Here is an 11,079-nt window from a genome sequence, read left to right on the forward strand (position 1 = left end):
CTTAATCCTCCCTACTCAACTATATGCATGGTCTAATGAGACTCGAGTTGGTTTATGTCTTACAAGTCTCATTGAAAAGGTAGGTGATGGGTAAAAAATGCAAGGATTCATAGGCTCGCATTTCATCAAACATAACATGTGCATAAGTTGAGATCACAACAAGCAAGCAAATAAACTATGAAAACATATTAAATTAAGCATGAATCATCCCCCATGTTGGTTTCCCCTAATTACCCATTAACCCTAGTTAAGAAAACTACTCACTCATTATCAAGTTTAGCATGTTAACAAGGTTGTCAATCATATTAACAAAGCAAGACATGATGAATGAATGAAGATGATTAACAATAATTAAAAAGGGATCAAGAGAATTATACCTAATGATGACTCCAATAATAAAGCAAAGAATAATAGAAGTACTTGATGAATGATTGGAAGGTTGTCAATCTCCCAACAATAACCCAAATAATCTTCAATTACCCAAAATAAAAGATGAACAAAAGAGAAATTAAGGAAATGAGATTTGTATTAATATTTGTTTAGAAGTTGATTACAAGATTAAAGAGAGATTAGAATGATATAAACTACCCTAAAGATTGATAAGAAGAACATGATTATCTAATTAGACTAATGGGGTATTTATAGTGGGGATTAGGTGCACAAATTAGGTTTTACTAAGGGCTTAAATGACGATTAAGTCCTTGAGGAATCGCTCCTCTCAAAGGAGATGTCGGTCTCCTTTTTGCCGATCTTTCACAAATATGTGCATCTTTCATGGAGGGAAGAAAAGGTCGTGTGGGCCTGTAAGAGAATCCGGGCGTCCAAGGTGTCGGGACGGGCGGATTTCCTGGTGGCTGGACGGGCGGATTGATGGGCTGGATGAGCGGATTGTGGCGTTGTTGGACGGGGATCCCTCTGGCAAAGACGCCCGGATTCCTCACGTCTTGGACGGGCGTCTTGTCTATTTGGACGGATGGATTGTGTCACAGCTTTCTTTTCTTCTTTTCTTCTTCCAATAATCCTCCGGGATTTAGTCGGGGATGCAAGGATTTCTTCATCATTGCCCATCTACTACAATATGTACAAAGGTCTTCTAGTTTTGTCTTTCTCTTTGATGCTTGGTCATTGGATTCGATCAATTTAGCTCTATTTTGCCATGAAAATGCAAGGATTGCACTCCTCTCCTACCAAAGAAACAAAACCTCAAAGAATATGCAAAACAAATGACTAAAGATAGTAAATGACCCAATTATGCACTAAAAAGCATAGGAACGAGGCTAATTCGGGGACTAAATATGCCCAAATAATGGTCACATCAAATATCCCCAAACCGAACCTTTGCTCATCCCGAGTAAAGAGGTGACAAAAACTAGGACCCTTATTTAAACCATCCTACTAATATAGCCGATATGAGACAATTAGCGGGTCTCACTCCGCCCCTTCAACTCACAACAAGACAACCATGAGGTAGGATGCCTTCTTGCAAGGCAAGGTGGGTCTTGCCAAAATGGCGACACATCCAAACATTAAAGCACACAAAATCAAGTAATGGATGCATCTACAAAAGAATAGCCACTTTCCTCATCTAAGTGGCGGAAATTATCTAAAGGGGAAGCAATTCAAGGGTACACACTCCTTCATAGATGCAATTTCTTCAAACTACTAAGCCTAGAAGGATACCAATAAATCACCTCCAAGTTGTGTCAAGCTAGGGTACCTTTGTCCTCAATTGTTAAATTATTTTGTCAAGAATAGACTCCCTATGGTGTTAGAAGCACTGAAGGATCGCGGAATTCCCCCTCTTGCCTAGACAAGAAGAAGGGTCGTCCCCTCTCTACCATGCACAAAAATGGATACGATGGATAAAGGGATCGATAGTATTTGAGTTTAATTTTGGGAGTTTGCTTTTGTTGTTGTTTCCCCCCCCCCCCCCCCAATTTCTTGTGGCATATAACATTTGAGAACACTTTCTTGCCATTTCTTTTGATTTTTGGCATTTCAATACTTGACAATTTTCAACTTTTCGCATTTCTTTTGAACATTTTCAAAGTCACCCCATATGTAGTGAGGGTGCTTATATTTGAAGCATAGGATTTTTCATTTTTGTTTCTCCTCTTTTCTTTTGATGCATTTTGCAAACTTTTTCTTTTCTTTTCATTTCTTGAACTCAAATTTGAATAATTTCTTTTTGTGCCCATTCCCTTTGATGACAAAACATATGGTAGAGCATGGATGAATGATGGTTGCATGGTTTCGAGGGTCACCTTGAAATAAACGGTAGCCAAGGAGTTATCACACCACAAGGTACTCTTGACTAGGCCTTAATCCATGTGTCAAAGGATACTAGCATGACACATCCTAGGGTGTTTTACAAGTATTCTAACAAGCAAAGTCTTAAGAAGAAAAAGCATCTACTAGGGCCTATATACACTTGTCAAGCTTCCCAAATAGACGGTTTCACAAAATTTTCCTAACATGCAACTATATGCCATGATGCAACTAACATTTATACAACCTAATGCGTATGCTTCTACCAACTAATATGCCAAATAATCTAAATGCAATCCTAAATTCACATTGTTTATACCGCATCAATCAAAATAAAGCCACATAGTCATTAACATAAAGAGGAAAAAGGAGATTGGAAAGATCATACCATGCGGTCTTCAATATCCTCATGTCTCGGATGTGGCGTAGTCGATCAATGTGAACAAGGATGAACGAACACAATATATACAAACTACATTACAAAGGAAATGAACATGTTTTTGGATTTTTTTCAATTTTTCAATTTTTTGGATTTTTCGAATAAAAGTCAAGTTAGAATTTCCCATCCCTGCACTAGTATGGGCATTGTCCTCAATGGCCAATACGATAGGAAATTATGCAAGCATGATGCATGATTTCTAAATTAAATGCAAACTATATTAAGCTACACTACATGATGCATGGGTTTTTGTTATGGCGGAGAGCATAATTTGAATTAGCTCCCGATGCATATGCATGAACTTCCCCAAACCAAAATAGACATTATTTCTAACGTCTTGAATTTCGGGGTAGTTCATGCACATGGAATGCAATGCATGAAACTACAAATTGTCATTTTGGATTTTACAAGTTGGGAAAAATAAAAAATGAACACCTTAATGAAGCCAAGGTGTTAGTCCTCCATGTTGCTAGGACTCCACAAACAAATGATCAAAATACAATAAAGAAAACAAAAGAAGTAGACAAACCATAAGAGGGGTGAAAGAATGTAGGAGCCTCCAAGGTTTGCTAATCCTCCATCATATCATCATTATCATCATCTTCCTCCATAGATTTGGAATCATCTCCACTCCCACTTTCACTTACTTGCTCTTCCTCACTTTCTTCTTCCTCATCTTGAGCTTCTTCTTCTTGAACCTCTTCTTGAACCTCTTGTTCTTCACCTTCTTCATCAACACCCTCCTCAACAATCTCCTCTCCACCCGGTCTTCCACCACTAGAGGTTCTAGGAAAGAATAACTCCCTATCCGCCCAACTAGGCAAAGGACATGATGGATCAAGAAGTCCTTGCCTAGCTAGATGTAGGAGGGGCGTATATTGGGCCTTGTAAGCGTCCACTCTAACATTGTAAGCTTGCTTGTGCATTTCCCTCATGAGTAGAGTCATGTAATCATTTCCTACCTCGACATTCTTGGGTTTGAACTCGTGATACTCAAATGGGTAGGGTGGTGTGACAATGGAGGAGGAGGGCTCGTCAATCTCGCCTCTTTGTTAATGAATAATATACTCGGCCTCCTCGGAGAGTGGAAGAAGGTAGTTCGGTCGGTGAACACTCAATCGGCCAATCTTTGAAGGCAAAGTGAAGGATCTAGCTTCTTTGGTTAACCACCCATATTTGGTGTCAAGAGGATCATGCTTGACCCATGTAAACTTGTGAATCATGGTGTCCATATCAATGAGATGGCCTCCTTTAACCGCCACATAAGTGTTGTTTTTGTTGAAATTTGGGTTAAAGTGCTTGGCCAAATAGGTAACTAGTCCTCCATTCACAATAAAAGCGGTGCCTTCTTTACCACAATCGACATTAAGCCATCTTTCAACCAAAAGTCTTAGACCATTATATGGCTTAGTATATTCCCTTCCTATGTTCAAGGCCAACTCAAGAAGAACAAAATCGAGCTTGGTAAGATGATTAGTGCCATTTCTTGCTATCAAAGTATTCCCAATGACCTTATGCCACACTCTAATGCCCGGATGGTGGACAAATAGAGCACGACAATCATGAAAGCGCACAAATTTCTTTCCGGAAATTGCCTCCCAAAGAGGAGCGGGGTCATACTTTTCGAGGATCTTTTCATAGTACGGGGTATCACTAAGGCCTAAAATCTTACTCAATTCACCAAAAGTGATGCGTCTATCAACATTTGCAAGACGAAACTCAATGTGGGTTCTAGTCTCCACCCTTGTGACTTTCAAGGAACTCAAAAATTCCAAGGTGAGGGAGGGGTATGTCAATTCTTTCATGGTAAACAATTTACCCAATCCTATAGCCTCAAAGAAGGTTTTGGTTTGCTCAAGAACACCCAAATTTGACAATGCATCTTCACAAATAAACTTAGTAGGCATGATGGTTTTCTTAGCAAAGTGAATGAATTTCTCCCTATGAGAGTCGGAAGTGAAAATTATCTCCGGATATTTAGATAATTGCTCAATGACCGGAGTTGTTGATGTTGTAGCTTCCATAGGGGGACCTTGTTGAACTTCCAACCTTGCCTCATGGACTACCAATGCCTTTGACAATTGATTTGCTTGAAGAGTTTGTTGCCTTCTTGAAAGTGTCTTCTTTGGGGGTGCCTTGTTACCTCCTTTAGTTCTTGCCATTCTTGATTACACCAAAGAAAGATTGAAATCTCCAATTTTTAGTTATGCCCAAAACGATTTAAGATGAAAGGATGTTGCTTTGTATCTTAAAAAAAATCGACTCAAAGGTTGAAGATTTTGGTATTTAAATCAATTGTTGTTGCAAAAGGAGTGATTAATTCTTGTTGTGAGGAAGTTTGGATTTGATTTTGTTGAATTTGGTTGAGCAAATTTGGTTTTGTTGATGTAGAGGATGAGGGTTTTATGGGGTTTTTGGGTTTTAGGTAGTGTTTGAATGTGAAAGAAATGAAAATGAATGAGGGGGAAAAGGGTTTAAAAGACCCGTTAATTTCGAAAACAGCAGCAGGGACGAGCGGATTAGGGTCTGGGACGCTCGGATTCTTCGTATTTTGCTTCAGGAAATGACGCCACAAGACGAGCGTCTTTGAAAAAAGACGGGCGGATTCCTCAGTTTGAGATGAGCGGATTCTTTGGAAGACGCTCGGATTGTGTTACAGGGTGTTTCTTTAAATTTCAACAGCAGAAAGACGAGCGTCTTCTTGGTAAGACGAGCGTCCAGAATCAGACGAGCGGATTCTCAGTTGGGACGCTCGGATTCTGTGACAGACCAAATTTTTCCATTCTTCAGCTCCACCAGACGGGCGTCTGGTGACATAGGACGCTCGGATTCCTCAGGACGAGCGGATTCCCATTTTGGCCGCTCAGATTCTTCCTTGTCCACACGGATTCAGGTCCATCCGTGGGTACTGCATAACCCGTAACATTTTCATTCTTCAATTCTTTTGTTCTTCATTGTGGGGGCACTACAAAGGCATGAATAGCCTAGGCAATTGCTATCCCCACACTAAGTCAAAGCACTACACATCAATAAAATCATAAGTCCCTCCCTCACTTCTCTCAAAATGATGAATATCTTGATCAAGGCACAAAAATATAAATCCAAAAATGACAAAAATGCAATGTAAAAATTGAAATGCAAGTTAGGGAGTTGGTATATTTACAAATGGTGGTTTAGGGAGGACTCCACCAAACTCTCATCCAATGTGAGATGTCAAGGGGGGCATGTTCAAGGTGTTGTTGATGTTACTCAACACCTTGAAGAAGTAGCTGAAAGCTTGTTCATTATCATGATAAAGATCCTCAATAGATCTTTGCACTTGTTGTTCTCCATGATGGTCTTGGTTTATAGCATTTCCAATATAAGGATTGAATATCCCTTCGAACTCATCATCCCAAAGACCGCAAACTTCGTCTACTTGATCATTAAAAATTTCTTGACTTGATAGAGACAACTCACCTTCCTCCTTGTCTTGGCCAATGAGGCCATCCTCTTCACTTGTCATGGGTGTGCTTTTCAAGCTCTCTTTGTTACTATTCCCTTGCTCATTGAATGGAGCATCATCAATTTTCTTTTTCCATTGGAATTCCGACTTCTTCCTATCATCCTTCCGGCTATAATGATCAACCATAAAGCATGGTTCATGCAAACGGGGAGCACTCATGGTCTTGTCAAGATTGAAAGTTATGGTCTCGTCTGCCACTTCTAGAGTAAGCTCTCCGTGCTTCACATCTATCACCGCACCCGCGGTGTGCAAAAAAGGTCTACCGAGTATGATTGGAATATTGGAGTCTTCTTCCATGTCAACAATGACAAAGTCCACCGGGATGAAGAATTTACCGATTCTCACGGGAACATCTTCCCATATCCCTAACGGTGTCTTCGTCGATCTATCGGCCATTTGGACTGTGATGTTGGTACATTTAAGCTCTCCCATCCCTAGCCTTTTACTAACCGAATACGGCATAACACTCACGCTTGCTCCTCGATCACACAAAGCCTTGTTGATCGTGGTGTCGCCGATGGTACACGGTATTGAGAAGCTTCCCGAATCTTTAAGTTTCGGAGGTGAACTCCCTTGAAGGATTGCACTACTCACCTTAGTGAAGGCGATAGTTTCAAGCTTCCGGATCGACTTCTTCTTCGTAAGGATGTCCTTCATGTACTTTGCATAGGCCGGCACGTGATTAATTAATTCCGTGAAAGGAATCGAGACTTCCAAATTCTTCACAATTTCCATAAATTTTCCAAGTTGGTCATCGAACTTAGGCTTAGCTTGACGACTTGGGAATGGAAGTCTAATCACAATGGGCTCCTTCTCCTTGGCCTTTTCTTCACTTTTCTTTGAAACTTCTTCCTTTGTTGGTTCTCCTTCCTTAAAGTTTTGCACAACTTCTTCTTTGTCACTAGCTTCCACAACTTCATCCTCAACTTGCTTCTTCGGTCCCTCATATGTACCACTCCTCAAGTGAATGGCACTAACCGTTTCATGTCTTGGGGGATTACCTTGAGGTGGTAATTACCCTTTTTGTCTTTGAGAGTTTGAAGTTGCTAGTTGGGTCATTTGAGTTTCCAACATTTTTGTGTGGGCTAGGATGTTGTTGATGGTGATGTCCTTTGCTTGACTATCTTTTTGCATTTGAGTGAAAAAGGGTCTTTGATTTTGGTTTCTTATGGGAGGTGGGGTGTATGTTTGTTGAGGGTTTTGAACATTTTGGCTTTTGTATGAGAGATTTGGGTGGAATTTGGTGTTTTCATTGTAATAGTTGGAATAAGGGGTACCACTCTTGTATGCTTGAAAAGCATTCACTTGTTCATTTGTTCCCCTACATTCACTTTGGTCATGTCCCAAAGTTCCACAATTCTCACATATCCCACTTGGGATTGATGAAGATGCTACCATTGCATTAACATGATACTTTGGTGATTTTGAGGCTTCTTCAAGTTTAGCGATAGCCTTTTCAAACTTCAAGTTAATGGTATCAATATGAGCACTAAGTTGAGCACCTAATTGAGTAATAGAGTCCACTTCATGCTTTCCTCCTCTAGTAGCCTTGCGGGGCCTACTATAATGTGAATTATGGACCGCCATTTCCTCAATCTTGTTCCAAGTTTGATTATCGTCAACTTCGGTGAACATACCATTTGATCCCATGTTGAGAATGTTTCTTGAGTCTTCATAAAGACCGTTCTAAAATTGTTGTACCAAGAACCACTCGCTAAGTCCATGATGAGGACATGAGCGACAAATTCCTTTGAACCGCTCCCAAGCTTCATACAAAGATTCTTCATCCCTTTGCTGAAAACCCGTAATTTGAGCTCTTAGCATGTTAGTCTTTTCCGGAGGGTAGAATTTTTTGTAGAAAGCTAGAGCCAACTTCTTCCAAGAGTCAATTCCAAGAGTAGCCTTATCAAGGCCTTTCAACCATTGTTTCGCGGTGCCGATTAGAGAAAAAGGGAATAAGACCCATCGAATTTGGTATTGAGTTACACCGGTTTGTGAAATCGCATCACAATAGTCACAAAAAGTCTCCATGTCAGAGTGAGGGTCTTCACTAGGCATGCCCCCAAATTGGCTTCTTTCGACTAATTGGATAAACGCGGATTTTGCAATGAAATTTCCGGTTAAGTGTTGTGGTGTGGGAGTACCATTGGGTAGGTTCTCTTCGGTTGGTACGGAATGTGATGAAAATTTAGGCATTGTGGGTTGATTTTGTGTTGGATTTTGTGTTGGGTTCTCCTCTCCTTCTCTTGCAAAAGGGTTGATGAACTCAATATTGTTTGGTTGAATATCTACAACCTCCCCAAAACCTCTCAAAGTACCTCTAGCAAGTCTTCTATTGGTTGTCAAAGTCCTTTCAATTTCGTGATCAATGGGTAACAAGTTACCTTGTGATCTTCTAGACATGCAAAATATCAAACAACTCGAAAACAATTAGAACAAACCTTGAGGAGTTTTACTTCCCCAAGGCGAAGAAAGACACAACTAATAACAATCTAAGAAAATCAAATCAAGTTAACACCGTCCCCGGCAACGGCGCCATTTTTGGTCGGACTCACTTGGAGCTTAGATTTCGGTTACTTGTCGTTAGGAGCACCTAGACCAAAACAATATTGTTTAAGGAAACAATTACATTAGAATGAATAATTTATTATAAATACAAGATGTTGTGATTTATAATTGGTAAAATATTTTGGTACAAGTAATTATGAATTACTAAGTCAATTTTGTATATGACGTATTTTTATTAATACGTTGATTTTTAATATGTTAAAAATACATAACAATTTTACATGACATGTGACATGTGACAAATTGACAAACTCACAAAAATAAAATGGAATCCATTTTATCTCAATATGACCGAAATAATGGGGTGTTTTAGGAAATTATTATGTTAATTAAGTAAGTGGTAAGCATAATCATTTACCTAAACCTAATCATGCATACCTAGTGGTTATTGTGAAGAGCACTTTGATCATGCATTGGGCATCACCACCTCCCCCCTTCTACCCGGTTTTGAGAAGGAAAACCATGGGTTTTTCCTTCTAATTTTTACCTAATATACACTACCAAAAACATTAGTGTATTATTCATTCTTTCATATATCTAAAATAAGAATTTTAGAGAGATAAAAATCTTCCTCTTTCTCCCCTTCTCTTAGCCGAAAATTAAGAGAACATAAATAATATTTTGGTCAATTTTATTCTAAATTAATATTGTTCTAGTAATAATAATATTAATTTTATTAAGAGATTACCTTGGGTATTAATCCTTGGGAGGGATTCTACACTTGAATCCTTGTTCTTCCATTTTAGGAGTGCTCAAGAACAAGTAAGAAGGAGATCTTACTTGTGCCCAATAATCCGAAATATCAATGTAAGGGTTGATGATTTCTTCCTTATTTTTATTATTGTTTGCATGCATAAGATCAATGTTTAATTTTATGACTAAATTAAATCATCACATATATGAATATGTTAAGTAATGAGATATAGATTTTCAACACTTACCTCGTGTTGACATGATAATAAGCAACTCGAGCAAATTTCTTTATTGCTTGGTGATGAATGTAGTCGTGCTAAATCCGCTTTTGACAAAGTAGGCCAACTAAATCTTGACCATCTTGCTAAAATTGAAACATTGACCAAAGAGTTGAATGATGCAAAAGAGTTTTACAGGAAATGGGAAGGTAGCCAAAACATTTTAGACTCCCTCATAAATCAGTACCAAAAATCTAAAGAGAAAGATGGACTTGGATTCAAAAGCAACAATTCAGTGAACTGTAACTTTTGAAACCAGGAACCAAGCAAGACTGATTTTCGAAGGAGAAAATATGCAGGCCTTCCCGATTATATTGTTTGCAATTTATGTGGTCATACCGGTCATGATTTTAATGGTTGTCCTGAAAGATTAAACGACTTAAAAAAGAACATCAAGGTTGCTAAAAAGGCGTGGGTTCGCAAAGATTTGATTAACAATGCAACTCACAAAAAGGGATCCACATTCGTTTGGATTCCTAAACTAACCTCTTGATTTCTTATAGGCGTTAGTGAGAGGCTGCAGCAATTGGTACTTGGACAATGGATGTTCACGTTATATGACGGAAAGTAAAGACGAATGCCTCTCACTAGAAGCCTATAATGGTGGCACTGTGACGTTTGGTGACAATAAGAAAGGTGAAATTATTGCAATCGGGAAGGTTGGTAAGTCATCGTCACAATGTGTCGACGAAGTGTTGCTTGTCAAAGGTTTGAAGCATGATCTCCTTCGCATATCTCAAATGTGTGATAATGGTAATATCATTGAATTTTGTGCTAGTGAATGTCGTGTCCTAGATGGTAATACAAGGGAAATTGTTTTAGAAGGAAAACGTGTTAAAGATGTTTACTTGACTAATCTTTTTGCATTGTCTAGTCGTACCATGTCTTGTATGAGTGCTTTGAAAAAGAACAACCCAGGCTTTGGCATAAAAGATTAGGTCACGTAAATGCTAGAACATTGAACACCCTTAAGCGACTTGACTTAGCCGACGGCATTCCTAACATAAAATTCAACTTTACTAGCTTGTGTGATGATTGTGCTAAGGGAAAACAAGTAAGAAGCTCCTTTAAATCCAAAAAGTTCGTTACTACATCTAAACCTCTTGAGTTACTTCATATTTATTTATGTGGTCCAATGCGTGTTAGAAGTAAAGGCGGTAGTCGTTTTTATGTGTGATTGTTGACGATTTTTCACGATTTGTTTGGCTTCTCTACTTAAGTTCTAAAGATAAAGTATTTGATGAATTTTTAATTTGGTTGAAAAAGGTCCAAAACAAGTTTGATAAAAAGCTCATATCTTTGAGATCCGACCATGGAACCGAATTTAA

General features: G+C 38.9%; 1 non-coding gene across 1 annotated transcript; it reads left to right on the top strand.

The window, feature by feature from the left end:
• The first annotated feature begins 7,929 nt into the window (after positions 1–7,929).
• Positions 7,930–8,036, top strand: LOC141593460 (small nucleolar RNA R71). Its single transcript, XR_012521541.1, has one exon. It is a non-coding gene; the product is annotated as a small nucleolar RNA R71 (small nucleolar RNA).
• The last annotated feature ends 3,043 nt before the right edge of the window (positions 8,037–11,079 follow it).

This window comes from Silene latifolia, chromosome 7, assembly GCF_048544455.1.
Source record: "Silene latifolia isolate original U9 population chromosome 7, ASM4854445v1, whole genome shotgun sequence".
In the NCBI taxonomy this organism is placed as follows: Eukaryota; Viridiplantae; Streptophyta; class Magnoliopsida; order Caryophyllales; family Caryophyllaceae; genus Silene; species Silene latifolia.